This window comes from Lactuca saligna, chromosome 2, assembly GCF_052625555.1.
Source record: "Lactuca saligna cultivar CGN05327 chromosome 2, ASM5262555v1, whole genome shotgun sequence".
In the NCBI taxonomy this organism is placed as follows: domain Eukaryota; kingdom Viridiplantae; phylum Streptophyta; class Magnoliopsida; order Asterales; family Asteraceae; genus Lactuca; species Lactuca saligna.
In genome coordinates, this window is record NC_136418.1 from 19445532 (window position 1) to 19464112 (window position 18581).

Here is an 18581-nt window from a genome sequence, read left to right on the forward strand (position 1 = left end):
TTGATGGACATAACTGGATTGTTATAAAGCTAACTAGATTTTGTGCCATTAATTGTGTACTTAGAAGAAATAATAATTTGGCATAGAAAAACAAACTTTATTCAAAGAATTGATTGTTTAGGATATAAAGATTTCAACTCTCGTTTTATATTGTGAACGATATCCTATTTCAATTTATAATATCTTTTAGGGAGCAAGAAGAATCATATACATATTCTCTCGTTATTTATTTTATTTTATCTTGGTTTTAATACATATGAATCAGAAATAAATATATGATGCTTCTTTTTGTTTGGCATTAATTTCGTGTTCCTTTTAATTTGTTTTTGTCAACCATATATTAAAAATAAAAAACTAGCAAGACAATTTAAACAACCAAACATCTATGACTTTTTTTTTCCAAATCACAAAAATGAAATATCTTTAATATAATCTAAGATTTCCTTTTTCCTTAGCTTGTGCGCTTTGAACGTCATATCATTCATGAAAGATCATATATGTCCAAGAGTCATTATAGAATAATAATGTTAATAACATATGATTGTATAGGATTACACCTTATATAAGTTACAATTAAATGATTATTTATTTGAGTAATTTTGATTATACATATCATATTGTATGAATTAATGTTGTGAATATTTTGGTCACTTTGAGTAACCATTTAATTAAGATGCAACTAGCTAGTTATGTTATGTAAAAGACACTTCTCATTTTTGTTATCTTTCTTCATATTGTCGGATTTTGAGGCTTGGAGACAAGATTGCTTTTGATTTGTTTATTACTTAATGACATACCTTATATATGTTGCTAGTTGTATGATTAAAAAATATGGTACATAGAGTGTTGAATTATTTATTCCTTTTCTACATGCTTGTAAGAAAAGACGATTTACTTTTGCTCTATGCTCGCTTATTATTTTTGTCTAACTATCTAAGCTAGAGTATGGAGTGTGTTAGAGTTAGTTTTTCTTGCAAAATTATCTCTTCCTTTTCTTCGGAAAAAATCCAAGAATGAAAGGGTTTTATTCCCTCTCATGTCTTGCAAATTTGTTACATCTTCTTGGCTCAAAAGTTGGTTCTCTTTAAGAACTTATTTTGTATTTATAAGTCTTAAAGCTTAAGAACAACATAATACAACTAAAAGGCTATCATCTTTGTGGCACTACTATTGCTTGGTGGATATATTATAGAGAACTTCTCTTTTGGAGCTCCATGCCACATTTCATCAACGACTAATCTCCTGTAAGAATCAAAGTCTTCAAATGTTGAAATATTTTCATTTCTATGGTTGTTTTATATTTTTATGTTTTTGTAAAATAATATTTGATGGGTTAAAATTGTTTTAATTTATTCACACAAAAAATTGCTTCCGTTGCTAAACTCGGAGTATTGACTATTTATTTTAGACTATTTTTATATAAAAACCCAATAGCTGGAATTAGAGTTATTTTTCAAGATTAGTTAGATTATTTGTTAAGTTGATGAATTATTTGATTTTAGAAACCATAGATACTTTTGTTTTTGCAAGAAAATCCATACTAATTTCTTTAACAACTTTGCAATTTTTATTTTTTGGTGAAAAAAGTTTACAAACATTTTTTTCACAAAAGTTGTTTAAGAAAAACAAAATGTTGTTTTATATAATTTTGAGTTTACACACACACACACACACACACACATATATATATATATATATATATATGTGTGTGTGTGTGTGTGTGTGTCTATGTGTCTAAATGAATTTTGTTAAAGTTCTGTGGTTGTATATAATCCAATCTCATTAACATGCATTATCAGTTACTTAATGATATAAAAAAATACCATTCAACAAATCCAATTTCGGTGAACTGACTCATGTTTTGTGAAACTAGAAATTATACACTCATAAATGACGTATTCCTAAACGACCTACTTTGAGTAATAAACCTGGATATGATACCTAGTAACGACATCACTGTGATGCTTTAGATACTTCAAACCTCATACTAAGAACAATTATCCCTAACTTCCAAGAAGTCTTGGATAAAATAGATGTATATATGATGATATAACGGATTATGCATATATTCTTACAATTCAGTGTTATTTTGTTTTTAGCCTGTTTAAATATTGGAATAATGCAATGCTAAAATGAGTCACTATATCTGATCTAGGAGGCCTATATGTTATGGAATGAATACCATTAAACCCAATAAATTCAATAAGACTGACAAAGATGGATCTTGTCACTTTTGTGAAGAAGAGGATACTGGAAGAGTAACCACTCATTTATCGGAAAAGAAAATATGGAGAGACTAGTACTTCATATATATACTAAATAGAACTTGTACTTTTCTTAAAACACTCAAATACCCCATATTTAAATTTTAACATAACATTGGTAAATTGCTTGCAGATATTCAAGAAGAGTAACCAACTGAGCACATGCAAGTAGTCTTGTAAAATTCGCCGAGATAGCCGATTACTCGGCCGAGTACTCCATACTTAGCCCCTTACCGAGGCAAGTTACATAATCCAAGTACTCCCCGATCTACCCCTTACTGAAGCAAACAATGTTGTAAAATTCGGCCAATTCGGTGATTAATATGTATAAGATCGTGAATGATTTATTATTTAACACACACACATATGTGATTAGTACTACATAAATCTTAAATTTTCAGTTATTATTCATGAAGTGAGACCATTGTGTGTTTTTTTCAGTTTTTGTGTATTCACATTTATCTAATATTGATATATATTTCAATCAACTTATGATTTTAACTTATGATTTTGAAATATATAATTTCCCTAAAAATACTTCTACATGAATTACCGAATCCGAGTACTCCCCGAATACTATCGAGAACTCCCAAGTACTCGATACTTGGTAGTCAGCCGAACAGGTACTGAGTAGCGAGTTCTACAACCATGCATGCAAGTAGGAACGACACTCTTATAGTTTAGTTTATGATTTAGTCTTAGAACACAATGTACTTGTATTATAAAATAATGTTTGTTTTGGAAGAATGTATGTTTTAATTTAGCATGTCTAAATATATGTCTCAGTTAATTTATTACTATTTGAATATTTATGTAAATCATTTTTTCATATCAATAATAATCATATTCTAAAATGGTTAACTTGTATTTATGAGACTAGATTTCATAATTGATTTATATAGTAAATATTAGTGTATTCTAAATAGCATGTTTTGTGCAAAAAAAAACTTTTGACTTAAACTTGGTTTTAGTCAAACTTATCTATGACCTTGTTATCTTTATTATATAAATGATATGCACATATTCCAATTTCAAAAAAGGAATCTAACACATATTCCAATTTCAAAAAAGGAATTTTTAAGGTCAATAATGTAGTTTATTTGACATATTTGAATATCATTTATATCTAAAGATTCCTAATGATATTTTCATTAAACTATAGAAAAAATTATTATTAAGGAACAATACATTGTGATATATGACTTCCTTCTAAATGTATCAGATTTAGCACAAGATACCAAATCAACCTTGTTAACAACTATATTAGTTGTAATTACATTTTATGTGTTAAAATATAATTTTGAAACCTTTGTTGAAGCTTTCAGATAAAAAGTTGAGACAATATCCAGTAACACCAACTAAAGCCTTAGTGATAGCAAATGATAAATTAAACTTTATGAAATATGGTTTACTTTATAATCAGTAGAAATATCCTCATTTATTCTCTTGGATTATACTTCAATCACTATTAATTATATCTTGAATACAAACACCAATCAATAACTAGATGAAAACATTTTATAATACTTTGAATGGAATAGCTCAATCTCTATCGAACTTAACGATCTATGGATTTAAAACCTATGATACACTAAAGCTTATAACCCTAAAATATACTAAATACATATTCGTAGAATACTGTAAAAGGATGTTTAGATTTTCAAATACAAACACACCAAGAATAAGTTCTTTTATTCCTATGAATACTAAATTAGAAGAAAGCAAGCTTCTACTGACAAAGCAAGTGGGAGACACATAGAATTTAAAGAAGCTCAATAACCATAAAGTAATGTAGCACAAGTTGGCAGTTGTTTATTAAACTTCAGTAATAGCTATTTATAAAGACAAGTTGTTTGCATTAGTGGTAGAAATGATCCGTGACTTGAGAAATGTGGAATCTCTCATTGATGAGTTCTTCTTGGTGATTTCTAGCGAATCCATAAACTACCAAAATGATATATCATATCTTTAATCAAATAATAAATCGTCTTTCCCTTAAAAATAATCATCTCTAATTGCTAGCTTTGAGGGCAACCCAAAAGTATTCTGCTACTATCAATTCAAGTTTATACCTATTATAGTTATGAGCTTAGACACCTAATCCAACAGTCTCCTATTTGGATACGTCTAATAACTATAATTGCTAGTATAACTTCCAAACTTATCAATGAATTGTAGCCACCAAAAGCTGTTGTCGAGCCCTGACCTAATCAGTTACGTGTCCTAAGATAAGTGATCATATAATCCTCTGTTCGGCAAGATATCATTTGGATATAAGACATGGAATAGAATCAGTCTTATTGTCCAATATTCTATTTTTCAATTTGGTTAATGACTAAGAGACATGAATACTAGATATGGAATCCGCATTTTTACAGCTCGAAAAGACCTTTTATTTATGATTATTTTAAAACAGAGAATTCTTTTGAAAATGTACAATTTGTCCCATAAAAAGTATTTCTAAAAAATGTTTTTCATTGATTATTAAAAAAAATTAGATGCCATAACTAATACAAGAAGCGTAAGCATAAATTTAGTCATTACATGCCTTACAACATCTTCGTATAGTAATGACATCATCTCCTCGAATAAAACATCAAATCTAAACATCATTATTTATGTACCTTTATACTTCTTTCTCTGATACAAAGAAGCTGAGTGGGTCTAGCAGGGAAGCCTAGTGAATAGTTAGGGTTTTCAACCATAATAATATAATTAATGTGTTTAGTTATCTATTTGATATCAAACAATTCTCCGGATAAACCATCCCTATTTTTGTTGGGATACATATTTGTATAGATTTGATGATACAAAATATATACTTTATAGTTGTAGTTTATCTGCTCATTGTAGACAGTCATTTGTCACACCCCAAAACCGGAACGACAGAAACGTTCGGTGGTGTAGGACATCATGTTTAGTATCACAAGACATGCATCATGGTAAGCAAAGTAATGAACAACCATTTCATTAGAAAGAAAGTGTTTACAATGTGCGTGCTCACAAAACATAGATTACATAAGGAAATAACAAAACAAAACTTGAAGCTATATTGCTCCATCTTCTGAATTCCCAGCGCGAGTACGTGTCTACTAGTTTCCTGAGAATACAAGTTATTTAAAAGAGTTTGTCAGCAATTAAGTTGGTGAGTTCATAAGATTTTAGTGATGTAAGTAAGTTGTAGAAAGTTGTTGTAAAATGTAGTTGAAATATGTAGTAAGTTATAAGTTATGTAAAGTGTAAGTTATGTTTAGAAACGTTCGCCTGTTCCTCCAGAAATCCTATATCTCCTACTTAGATGAAGATACGTAAAAATGATTCTACAATCCTTTCTATGAGTACTAAATGAATACAAGTTATATACAACTTGGAGTAAACAAAAAATCGACTGTGTGCATCTGCCCCAAATCCACAACCCAACGAGGAACAGGAAGTAAAGCGGATAGTACACATCCCATTGTTTGTTAGGTCCTTGATGCATATAACTCTGGTGTATTCGCTTGTTACTCATGGAGTTAATTGTAATAGATCCTTTATATTTTATGAAAAGATTCTTTAAGAAAACCCTTATTTCTTATAGTAAAAGAGTGACCACAGTAATTACTTTGATAATCACTTAGTTTATACTGGCTATACATATTTTAATATCGAATAGATAGTTAATTGGGTGTATCTGCCCTAAGCCCACAACCCAACGAGGAACAGGAAATAAGGCGGAAGGCACACATCCAACGACCTATTAGGTATTGATGATGTATAACCATGACGCATAAACCAAGGTATTATAGATTCAATCACATAAAGTCCTTTAAGTCTACACTGGTTTAATAAAATGGATTAAACCCTTTATTGGGAAGTTTCTAGTTTTGTGTACTGAAAGATATGATTTAAAAAGTAAGCTTTGTACTTGAAAACGGTGCATTGAATTTGTGTCCTATGACCTGACCCATACCTGATACCCCTTATGATGACTTAATGTGTATAGAACATATATATAACTAAAATCGAATAGATAATAGGTTGGGTGAATCTGCTCTAAGCCCACAACCCAACGAGGAACAGGAAATAAAACGGAAGGCACACATCCTATTATCTGTCGGATACCATATATATATATATATATATATATATATATATATATATATATATATGTATATATTATATATATATATGTATGTATATATATATATATATGTATATATATATATATATATATATATATATATATATATATATATATATATATATATATATATATATATATATAACGGAAGGCACACATCCTATTATCTGTCGGATACCATATATATATATATATATATATATATGTATGTATATATATTATATATATTATATATATATATATATATATATATATATATATATATATATATATATATCCTTTAATGTAAACATTGAGTAATCATAAGGTTAGCATTATGGTCCCTTTCTACTGTACGTACTAGACCCGACTGTTCCGTTTGTCGTTTGTAAAATATAAGTATTGTAGTGTTGTAATAAGTGACTACTATTGTACTAATTTCCTTAAATTGAGTATTAAGGTATAATGTGATGGCTAGATCCCATACTAAACGCTCTCCCTGTCAAAAGATTATGGGAACCAAACGCGACCCCTGAAATGATTTCAAGTCGTGAACATCCACATTATGATTTTATGATCATGTATACCCAATATAACTATCACCTTTTGTTTAAAACAATGTGTTAGTGATTCATTGGTATAGTTAGATCCTGTAATTGTTCCATGCTATAGCACCTTATTATGTTTGTTCTGTTATCGTGTATTGTATCTAGTATGAACTGACTCCCTAAACTATATCTATTATAGTTTACTAGTATTCTACTTGAACTGTTATTGAAAAGACTCGTTTTACTAACAAGTTATGTTTATACTTTAAAAACGAAGTTTTGCTAAACTATAAAGCAACATATTTGTAAAATAGTTTTGAAACGTTTTGACCACTTTTAGAAGACATAAGCAACATTTTGAACAATGTTTATAACAAATAATTACACAATTATCATTGTGTTCAACTTGTATCCCCCCTTAAAAGCATTTAAAACAGTGAAAAGATTCATTACAGGGTATGAACTCACCTAATGTGGGTGATTCAAACACGTATGCGTGTAAGGATGAGAAGTTCCACGAATGAAGTCCTGAGACACAACAAGTCCTAAATGATATATAATGACACATATTGGCATGAATATAGTGTTCATAAATGTCACACCCCAAAACCAAAACGGCAGAAACGTTCTGGGGTGGATGACGTCATGTCAAGTATCACAACATATGCAATATAGTAATCAAAGTACAACAACCATTGCATTAATAGTAATAGTTTTACATAGTTTACATTGCATAGAAGCATCAAAGTAATACAAGTAATAATATAAGTGCAGCTTGGTACTAAACTGTCTTCACCCAAAGCTCCTGGGATGTACCTGCCTATTGCTGACCTGAGAATACAAGTTATTTGAAAGTGAGTATCAGCATTTTTATAAATGTTGGTGAATTTATAAGTATTTAGTGTAATTTTATTCAAATAACTTTATAAAAGTAGTAGTTTAGAATCAACATGTATTAGAGTCCTTTCCAGAAAATCCTATATTTTCTAATTAAAAGTAGTCTTCTACCAAGACCCGACAGTGTTATGTTTTTAAGAGTATTTTCCCTAAAATAATATCATTACCAAACCACGGTGTTTGATTTTAAAGGAGTAGAAGGATATCACAAGTAAAACCATTAGGGAAAATAACGTATGCCTCAGCAGGAAATGTTGCTGACTAAGGCAAAAGAAATCATAGACTCCAGGAGAGTATCGAATGAACGACACGCCTGACTCAGTCTAACGAGAGGAGACACAGACCCCAGACAGTATCAAATGAATGATACGTCTAGCAAGGTCTAGAAACAGTGAATACAATGTTAATTCGCGTTACCTTAAGGCCATGAATTATAAGGTAACCCCGAGATAGTCATAACCATACTGTTAGACACTAGAGAACTTGACGCCCTGCAAGCGTCGGAAAGAATGTGACATTTGTCACCCCTTGGCTTGGTAGGCCGTGGACTGTAGCTAGCAGCAGGGTGTGGGGGTGTCAATCCCGTATTGGTCTATACACACAATGCCCGCTCTCCCTACAGGAGACTCTGGTTACCAACTAGACAACGAAGAAGGCCGTGTCCTGAAGATGCATCTCGTATATTGAGATCTGATGTAAAATATTGGACTAGTGATAGAGACTCACAACTGAACTGACTGATCTAAACCTATATGTCTATGCTTGTATACATAATATATAACTAATGATCAAGCAACCTTCGGATGGATATCCGATCCCACCAGACCACATCTCAACAAAGAAAAGGAAATAGGGCGAACTAGCCTTCCTAAGTCCTTTAAACATTATTTATATAACTATACAAGCTTAGGCATACATTTAACTAAGTAGAAGCATTTAACGAAGTTGAAGTGCTAGCAAGTAGAAGCGTATCGTGAAGTAGAAGCATATCGTGAAGTAGAAGCGTTATTAAGTAGAAGTGTATTGTGAAGTAGAAGCGTATCGTGAAGTAGAAACGTTATTAAGTAGAAGTTTATCGTGAAGTTGAAGCGTATCGTGAAGTTGAAGCGTATCGTGAAGTGGAAACGTTATTAAGTAGAAGTGTATCGTGAAGTAGAGGCATTAATAAGTAGGAGCGTATTACGAAGTAAAAGCGTATCACAAAGTAAAAGCGTTACGAAGTACTAGTATTAACTAAGTGGAAGTATAACGAAGCAATAGTATCTAACAAAGTAGGAGTATAAAAACATGGAAGAAAACTTTGATGAAAACTTTGGAAACCTTTATACTTGAGAAAATCATGACTTGGTATTCTTTTGTAAAATAAGTTTGAAAAACCTTTAGAAATCCTTTGAAAACCTTTCATTAACACGTTTTGAATGTAATTTCTGATAAAACAATATAAGTGAAGAAAAACCTCTGTTTCGAATACTGTTGTAACTGAATTTAAAGTCAAACATACAGTGCTAGAGACAATTTGAGAAACACTTTGAACAATTAAAGACATTTTGGAAAAACCATTTACAGTATCATACTTGGTAAAACGGTTGACAGTGTAATAAATCGTTGTGCATGCGGGTTATCAATCACATGTGATTGATATGATAACGGGCATGTTTAACTTTTATCCCCCCCATAAAAGCATGTAAAAACATTTAAAAGGTTAATTCAGGGGTATGAACTCACCTGTTGTAAGTGGATTGGGTGCAGGTGCCGGTTGGGTGCTCGGTGTCAAATAAAGACTTGAGCACACTTAGTGACCTATTAACAAATGATGACATATTTTTACATATAATTAGTAATTATAATACTAATTAAACATGTATACGCATCCTAAAGTGCGGAAAACACTTTGGTTAAGTGCTAGGAGTGTCCCGGGTAACATCTAAAGGCGTATATGGCCTAGATAGGGAGTTTACTCTTCAAGAGTAAACTCTTTATAGAGTTTACGACCCTAAGAACTTATCGCCATCAGTTTACGGCCGTAAACTCATGAATGGTGTGTTCTTTGATGCATTAAGGTCTTTTAACACTTATGGAACTAGGCTAGGTTCAATTTTAGGGCTTATGAAGGGTTTAAGGCTTCAAAATGGGCCATTTAAGGAGTTTACAGCCTAAGACTACTCCTTGAGGAGTTTACGACTGGAAAGACATGATATTACAGTAGTAAACTCATGTTGGTCCATTTCTTTTGTTGTTTGGTGGTTCTAACTCATGCATGTAAGGTTCTAGTCACTTTTATGAGCATAGGACGGTGTTTAGGGCACTTAAACACCTTGGAAAGGTGTTTACGGTCTAAGAAGATGTTCTTGGGGAGTTTACTACCTTAAACACATGATTTTACGGTAGTAAACTCATTTTGCCCATAAATCCTATGTTTTGGTGGTTGTAGGTTAAGCATACGCAGTTCTAGGTCCATTTCCAAGCCATTACAAAGTGTTAAGGGCACTTTAACACCCTTTGGAGGTGTTTATGGTCTAAGAATAGGTGTTTACGGTCTAAGAACTATCTTTGACCATAAACTCAAGTGTGACATGTTTTTGTATGCTTTGGTGCATCAAACGAAGGATTACAAGGCTCTAAGCACCCATGGAAGCTTTTGGAAGTGTTTGAGGGGTGGTTTAACACCTTAAAAGGTGGTTATGGCCCATGAACATGGGTTTACGGTCTAAGAACATCCTTAGACCATAAAATCATGTTTACTTTCCATTTGGTCCGATTTTGGTGTTCTAAGTCCTTTCAGGTAAGCCTCTAAGCCACTGCTAAGCATGAGAAGTGGTTTGGAAGGGTTTTTGAGCATTAAAACCCACATCCAATTGGTTTACGGTTTTGGGAGGCTCCTAAGACCGTAAACACATGTTACTGGGGTTTTTGGATGATTAAGTCATGTATTTGCAAGCTAGATAAGTTAGATAACAAGCTAGAAAGGTTTACTTACCGATTTGAGGCTCAGAGGGGCGATTTTTGACCAAAACCTGTTTGTAGAGAGAGAAAGTAGAGAGAGAAAGAGAGTCTAAGGTGGGAAAAGGCTTCTAAGGAGTGTCCACCCACACTTATATAGGGCTTGGGTGTTGTACCCGGTATACGACTACCCGATACTTATGTTTAACGAGGTTTAAAATTTTACCCGGTCAAATGGCCGTAAATAAAAATAAATTTTTTCCAAATAAATGGAAAGATAATTTACGTGTTTTTATATTTGCTTGACGAATATTAATTAAAATAATCCAACGGGTTTAAATCCGGTCAAAAATATTTTCAGGATAAATTAGACTAATTTTTGACGTAATAGATTTCGACGTTAATTTCGACATTAAAACTAACGAAAATTTTTGGGTTGTCACAATAACAACTATATGAAAGGAAACACCTTACGGGACTAGGAAACACCTTGACCAAGTGTTGGAATCACATGTGATTCAACAAGGGAAGGTAGAATGGCACTCACATGAGTTTACTACCATGGGTTTACAGCCCAAGGGAGTTTACGGCCGTAAACTCATGGTCACTCATGTATAATGGCAAGTTAGAAGGCTAGGGAAGTTTTAGGGACTTTAGCTCTACACTAGGATGACGAAGACAACCTTCTTTGAAGCCTTTGATGAGTTTACGACCCTAATGAGTTTACAGTCGTTAACTCATGACCATTTATGTTTATGAGAGTTGTTTAAGGTCCTAAGCTCATCCATGAAGGGTCCTGGTTCACTAGCTTTGCATCTAGGAGGGTTAATGGCCAAAATGGCAAACTTAATGGGGTTTACGGCCATGGGAGATGGTTTGGCCATAAACTCCATTTGGTCTTGTGTTATTGATGTTTTTAAGTGTCTAAACATGATTCCTAACTAGATATGAAGTATAGGCAAGAGAACTTACGATCTAGAAGCTTGAAATGGTTGATATTGGCCAAGAACACTAGTGTGTGTTCTTGGTGTAACTTGAAAATCTAAACAAACATGGTTTCCATGGATGAAATCAATGTAAGTAGCTAGTTAATAAGATGTATCAACTAATCAAGGGATATAACACTTACTCTTTTGAAGATCTAAGGTGAAAGTCTTGATAATACTTGAGAGGATTTGGAGGAAAAATCGGCCAAGAAGGGAAGAAATGACTAGAAATGACCCAAAGCCTTACATATGCTCTTGATTTTACGGCCACATGAGTTTACGACTGTAAAATCATGGTCTTGTGGCTGTGAAATCATTTAGATGAGGTTTAGGTTCGATTTGTTACCCTGTGGGTCTAGCAGGTACTTTCTAACACTTATTCCTTAAGTGTATTAGGCTAAAAACTCCTTAGAATGACCTTTAACCGGGCTAGAACTCAGTACTAATGAGATTGAAACTCATTTGAGTTGATTAACTGGTCTTTAAAAAGTAAAAAATTTTCAGGTTGTCACATCATCCCCCTGTTAGAAGAAATTTCGTCCCAAAATTAGCTTTCTTACAGCTTACAGTACTACTGGGGTTGTACTCCTTTGATTTGCAGAATACTCACTCGTAGACCTAGCAATTTTTTTTGCTCTAGTGTTCATCATAGGATTTTATACCTGGTCCATCTACCATTATCTCATGTATACAAGTCGTATATGATTAGGGTTAGTAAGACAGTCAGATGTGCGACTCTGCCCTAGGTCCACAACCCAACGAGGAACAAGAGATTGGGCGGAAACACACATACTAGATCTGTGTAATCCTGATCATATACCACCCTCACGTATACACTGAATTGTGATAGGTGAGCCGTATTCATCTGTAGCCTCTGTGCTCGAACTTGGCCTGCTGGACAAGTGGTATTTCATTACGGTCTGCCGTCATCTTGATGATAGGGCTTCGGAGGACAAAGTACTCTTCACATAAGTACCTTGGGGTTTTGAATATGAAAGATAAAACTGGGGTTTAGGTCGGACTGTCGATACAAATGATGAAGGTTTCGAGAACATGGCGGTCGAGGCGATAGAAACATATGAACTTAGTATGGTGAGGACCACGCCAATTCATGACGAGTGAAAGTAACAGACTCTTTACTGAACGAAGTTTTGACCAAATGAAAGAAACGTTTGTTATACGATGTTGTATCCCTAGTGTGTTCAATAATGTACTCCTAGCAAATGTTCTTGTGCTTTCTATTTTCCCTTTGATGTTAACACTCATATGTATCGTACTGCTATGTACGCATACATACAAATGAAAGTGCTTTGATAACTGGTGGTGATACTTAATATCATGATCCTCCTTGGTACCACTACGATCGCCTGTCATATACAAGTTATGAATAATTAAGATGAACAGTAGTGTGTGTTCTTGGTGTTCTTGGTGTAACTTGAAGATCTAAACGAACATGGTTTCCATGGATGAAATCAATGTATGTAGCTAGTTAATAAGATGTATCAACTAATTAAGGGATAGAACACTTACTCTTTTGAAGATCTAAGGTGAAAGTCTTTATGATACTTGAGAGGATTTGGAGGAAAAATCGGCCAAGAAGGGAAGAAATGACTAGAAATGACCCAAAGCCTTACATATGCTCTTGAGTTTACGGCCACATGAGTTTACGGCTGTAAAATCATGGTCTTATGGCCGTGAACTCATTTAGATGAGGTTTAGGTTTGATTTGTTACCCTGTGGGTCTAGCAGGTACTTTCTAACACTTATTCCTTAAGTGTATTAGGCTCAAAACTCCTTAGAATGACCTTTAACCGGGCTAGAACTCAGTACTAATGAGTTTGACACTCAGTTGAGTTGATTGACTGGTCTTTAAAAAGTAAAAAAAATTCCGGGTTGTCACACCATTCGTGTCAAAAAAAGCATAAATAATTCACTTAGAAAAGCATAAATAATATCAAACAATTCTCACGATAAACCATCCCCTACTTGAAACTCTAACTCAGACCGTCGTCTGTGGAGAAAAATCTTTTACCAACTCTGATCCATGTGCAATCCTTGCCTCATCTTTTTCATGAGGTCTATTGTCTAAAGGACTACCTCAGTCTTCCCTGTAACCCTATGACCGACCTCCCCACAATAAATTGATGTATGACACTTCCTGTAATGCTCGGATTCTTGGTACGTATTTTCAATAAAATTAATTTATGATTATGAAGGGACTAGACGAGTTGGATGCCCAACTCATCAAGTAGGATGGGAATTGGATGTAGGGATTAAGTCACCTACTCGACTTGACGTGTAGATCCACCTGGATGAAACCCTAAATTTTAGGGTTTGCACGCTATTTAAACACCTTAAGTGGTTTCCACTCCAGCCTCCATCACCTCCAGACCATCTCCACGAAACCCTAATTGAGTTCTAAGTGTTCATGTGCTTTTGTGTGCCATTTTTGCGATTTGAAGCTTGGATAAGGAAGGGAAGACTTGAAGACTCAAGAAGAGGGCAGTAGACCAGAGTTTGTGTTGCATTTCCAGGCCATTTGAGGTATAAAGCTTATACCTTCATCTTCTATATCTTGGATTTCCATTTTGGGTTATTTGTCTACCCTTCTAAGTCTTAGTGAAGCCACATTCGGGATTGGGTGTATCAATGGGGTTAAAACTCTAAATCTTGAACCTTTGAGGGTTCCCATGGCATAAAGGTGCCAACTTTATGGCCATGGGAGTCCCATGCATCTTGTAGACTTCATTTTTGGGTCTTTTAAGCTTGAAGAACCATGCATGGACATAAAGTACATGACTTTACATATTATATCGACCCTACAATGCTAGATCTGGGTTCTGGATGCATTGAGCTAAAGTAAAATCGACTATATGGATTTGGCATATAGGGGACTCAACAATTTATTCATACCAATCGGTGAGTCGGGTCGTGGTTCCCCCAACCTTTCTGGTTCTGAGTGAACCCGTTGAGTCTAGGAGATGACTCAACGAGTTGGACTTGTTTTTTGGACTTGAAGATCATAGCACTTGACGAGTTTAGGGATGAACTCGATGAGTAAAGCGCAAATGTCCCAAGTCAGATGAAGATGAACTTGGCGAGTTGTAAGTAAAATGCCTCGACTTGTATGAAGGAGAAATCGATGAGTTTATGGATGGGCTCGGCGAGTAGGGTCAAAATCCCAGAGTTTTATGGACCCAGGAACTCGACGAGTTGATGAACCAGCTCGGCGAGTTGAGTCAACCAGGATGTTGAATTTGACTATGATGTTGTCTTTGACCAGGTTGTTGACCTTGACTTTGACTTTGACCTGGTTTGACCCCTGAAAGGGGTTATGAGTACAGAAGGGTAATTGAAAGGATTTTTTGTAGGAGTTTGAGAGGAGTAGATCCCGACACCGAGGAGAGTTCAGCTACTGTACGGTATCGCGGTGATTTGCCTTCCAGTAGAAAAGGGTTTAAGGCCAAAATGACGGCCCACTAGTAGGAAATGTGGTATGAGATGATTGTCTTCGTGATAATTGTCCGGTTTGCCACTATATGATATGATTTGTGTTCTAGGATGCTCTGTTATACATGTTAGTAATAGTAGGGGTGGATAGTCCCCGGATACCAGTTGAAAGATACCGAAGGGGTAGTCAGTACCCATGCATGCCTATCGATATGATATGTTATGTTATTATGTATTAGTGGTAGGGGTGAAATAGTCCCCGGAACCGGTTGAGATAAACCAGAAGAGGTAGGTATGACAAGGGGAAGGTTGAGCACCCCGTTATGCTCAGCAGGGTAGGTCGGGCACCCAGATATGCTTGGCAGGGGTAGGTTGGGCATCCTGGTATACCTGATAGTATGTGTTTGTATGTTATGTGGTATGATGGGGGAACTCACTAAGCTTTGTGCTTACGGTTTTTAGTTTTTGTATGAGGTCCCTCTTCTTCTAGGGGAAAGGAGCCAGCACGGTAGCAGCGCATGGCACGCATGATTTTCCGCATATGTGATTCTTGGGATTTGTACTCTAACATTTTTACTATTTGATGTTATGGTTTTGTGACATGTGATCCATGGTTTTATGAAATGAATTGACTGATGTTTTCTTATAAATTGTTTTATAAACCACTATATCAATAATGAAATTTTTGGTATCGAAATTTGGGGTGTTACAAGTTGGGATCAGAGCCTTGGTTTGAGGGATTTGGGCACACACTCAAGTGTGTTTGGACTCAAAGTGAGGACTTGGTATGGAAATTTTCAAAAAAAATCATTTTATAAAAAGGAATTTTGAAAAGAAATTTGAAAGAGAAAAGAACATGAACAGAACAACATGTGTGATGCGTGCGATCGACTGAGCTCAAGTAAGTTTTCCCCAAAGTACCCATAGATGTTTGTTTTGATATATGATATGATTACGAGGATTGCATGCTAGATTAGGGCTAAAGATCTAGGAAGATGCCGTACGTGACTGTTATATGTGCTTATTGAGAATCATGCTAGAACTGATTAGTCAGTGATATGATAGCCTAATTATAGTATACTTTGTTTGGGTTGCTTAATTCCCGAATGGTGCTTGCTTTGTGCTTATAGGAATTCTAGTTATATTTAGCTAACTAGTAAAAGAATACATTAAGTTACATATTTCAAGGAGTAAAAAGTTTCAGAAGGTTAGGTTTAGCCCTATCTCGCAGCTCTTGTTTGAGTCCAACCGTTGTAGGGTAGGACCTCTCATTCGAAGAATTATATGGTCTTAGTCATATGTAATGGTATTCGCAAGCTAGTTAGGTAAAGGTAGCAGGGATTCCCTATGCAGCTGGTGGCAGAGAGTGGTTTGGAGAGTTACCCTACGGAGAGCCTAGGATGATATTAGTGCAGTAATCAGTAGTAGTAGAAGGGACTTGGTGAGGTCAAGGAAATCCTTGAGGAAAGTACAGATAGATGTAGAAGGTAGTATGGGCCCGTACTACTAGAAGCAGAGGATCTGTACTCAAGCCAAGGAGTGCCGAGATGGAACCAGGAAACTTATAGTATGTGAGACCTCTAAAGGTTATATACGAGCCTAAAAAGTTATGTGTTTTGTTTCAAAATCGCGTTGACACGTCACGGAGCAGGAGGATTGGGGTCGGGGTCGGGTAAAGGTTCAGGTTCGGGGGCGGGATCCTAGCCGATTGATGACGGGCTACATGAGTTTATAGCGTCAGAGATCACGAGAGGCATCCATGAGGCGACCTTAGTTATTTTTTGGTCGATTAAGGAAGGGATCATCTAGCTAATGAAGGATTGCCTCAGGGAGTTCAGGAGTGACATGGCACCTAGCCTATCCAGGTCACGCACATTGTCCTTCATGGACTTTAGGGGGAGTGGTGCACCGGATTTCCATGGGGTGAAGGACCCCATTGTGGCCAGGAGACGGATTGCAGACATCGAGTCTGCACTGTTGATGAGTTACTGCCCTGAGGGTTCGAAGATCCGGTTTGCTATAGGATGTTTAAGGGATAGGGCTAGACACTGGTGGGAGGCAGTCAATGATTCATTAGGAGCCCCAGCCATTGAGGCTATGACATGGTCGGTCATTGGGACTAGGTTTAGGGTTGAGTTTGTGCTGGCTGTGGAGCTTCAGCACCTGGTAAGGGAGTTTATGGACATGAGATAGACTACAAAGTCAGTAGCGGAGATTACCGCCAAGTTCAGGGAGACGACCTTATTGGTACCTTAGTATGCGGGTGACGAGGAGATGAAGAAGATCTGATACCATGATATGTCGAGGGATGACATTTGGGAGCATGTTAGCTACTCAACATGCCCGACACTGGATTCTATGATTGCGACGGCGAGGGAGAGGGAGATTGATCTAGAACACCTCAGGAGACGAAGGTCGAAGGGCCATCAAGGGCGGAGCCACTACGGGAAGTGTGGCAAGCCACACGAGGGAGTATGTAGGGCTGGGGATCAGGCTGCTACAAGTGCAACAAGACTGAGCACTTTAGCAAGGATTGTACAGCCCCTATCCACGCTACCCAGACATCAGAGTTGTTGTGTTTCCCCTAAAACCAATGAGGCCATAAGAAGGCCAACTGCCCAAGATTGACAGCAACAGCAGCAGCGCCAACTCCAACGACATTGAGGATCACAGATGGATGATAGGGTAATACAAAGGCTCTAGTGGTGAGGAGCCGAGCTTTCCAGTTGACCGCCAAAGAGGCGCGTGCCACACCGGACGTGGTGACATGTATGTTTTCTTCTTGCTAAATCTTATTACATGTCATTTATGATGTTTATGTGTTATGTTTTATGGCTTTCTTAGGATCGTTCCATGTGAACGACATTCCAGTTCAGGTGTTGTATGATACGGGGGCTACCCAATCATTTGTCTCTCTTCTGTGTAGCATGAGGTTTCTTGAGTCTTTAGGCATGTTGGATTGCCCTTTAGTGTTCAAGATTTCTGACGACCGATCTGTCCGAGCATCATAGCTTTTTCGGGACTGCGGTATGAGACTATTTGATGAGTGGTATCTCATGGATTTGGTTACTATTCCATTACGTGGGAAGAAGGTCATCATCAACATGGATTGGTTGAGCCCTAATGGGAATTGACTTTGCACAGCAGTTGGTGCGTGTTAGGACCCCAAGTGGGGGAGAGCTTGTGGTTCAGGGCAAGAGGCCTCAGCGAGGACTAGCCCTGTGCTCAGTAGCGATGGCTAGGTGCTACCTTCCGCAAGGTTGCACGGGGTACGTCACCTACATTATGGATACTCGGGAAGCGGGTAAGGCGGTTGTGAGTGATGTACCGGTGGTGTGAGAGTACCCGGATGTATTTCCCGAAGAGTTTCCTGGGATACCTCCGGAGAGGCAGG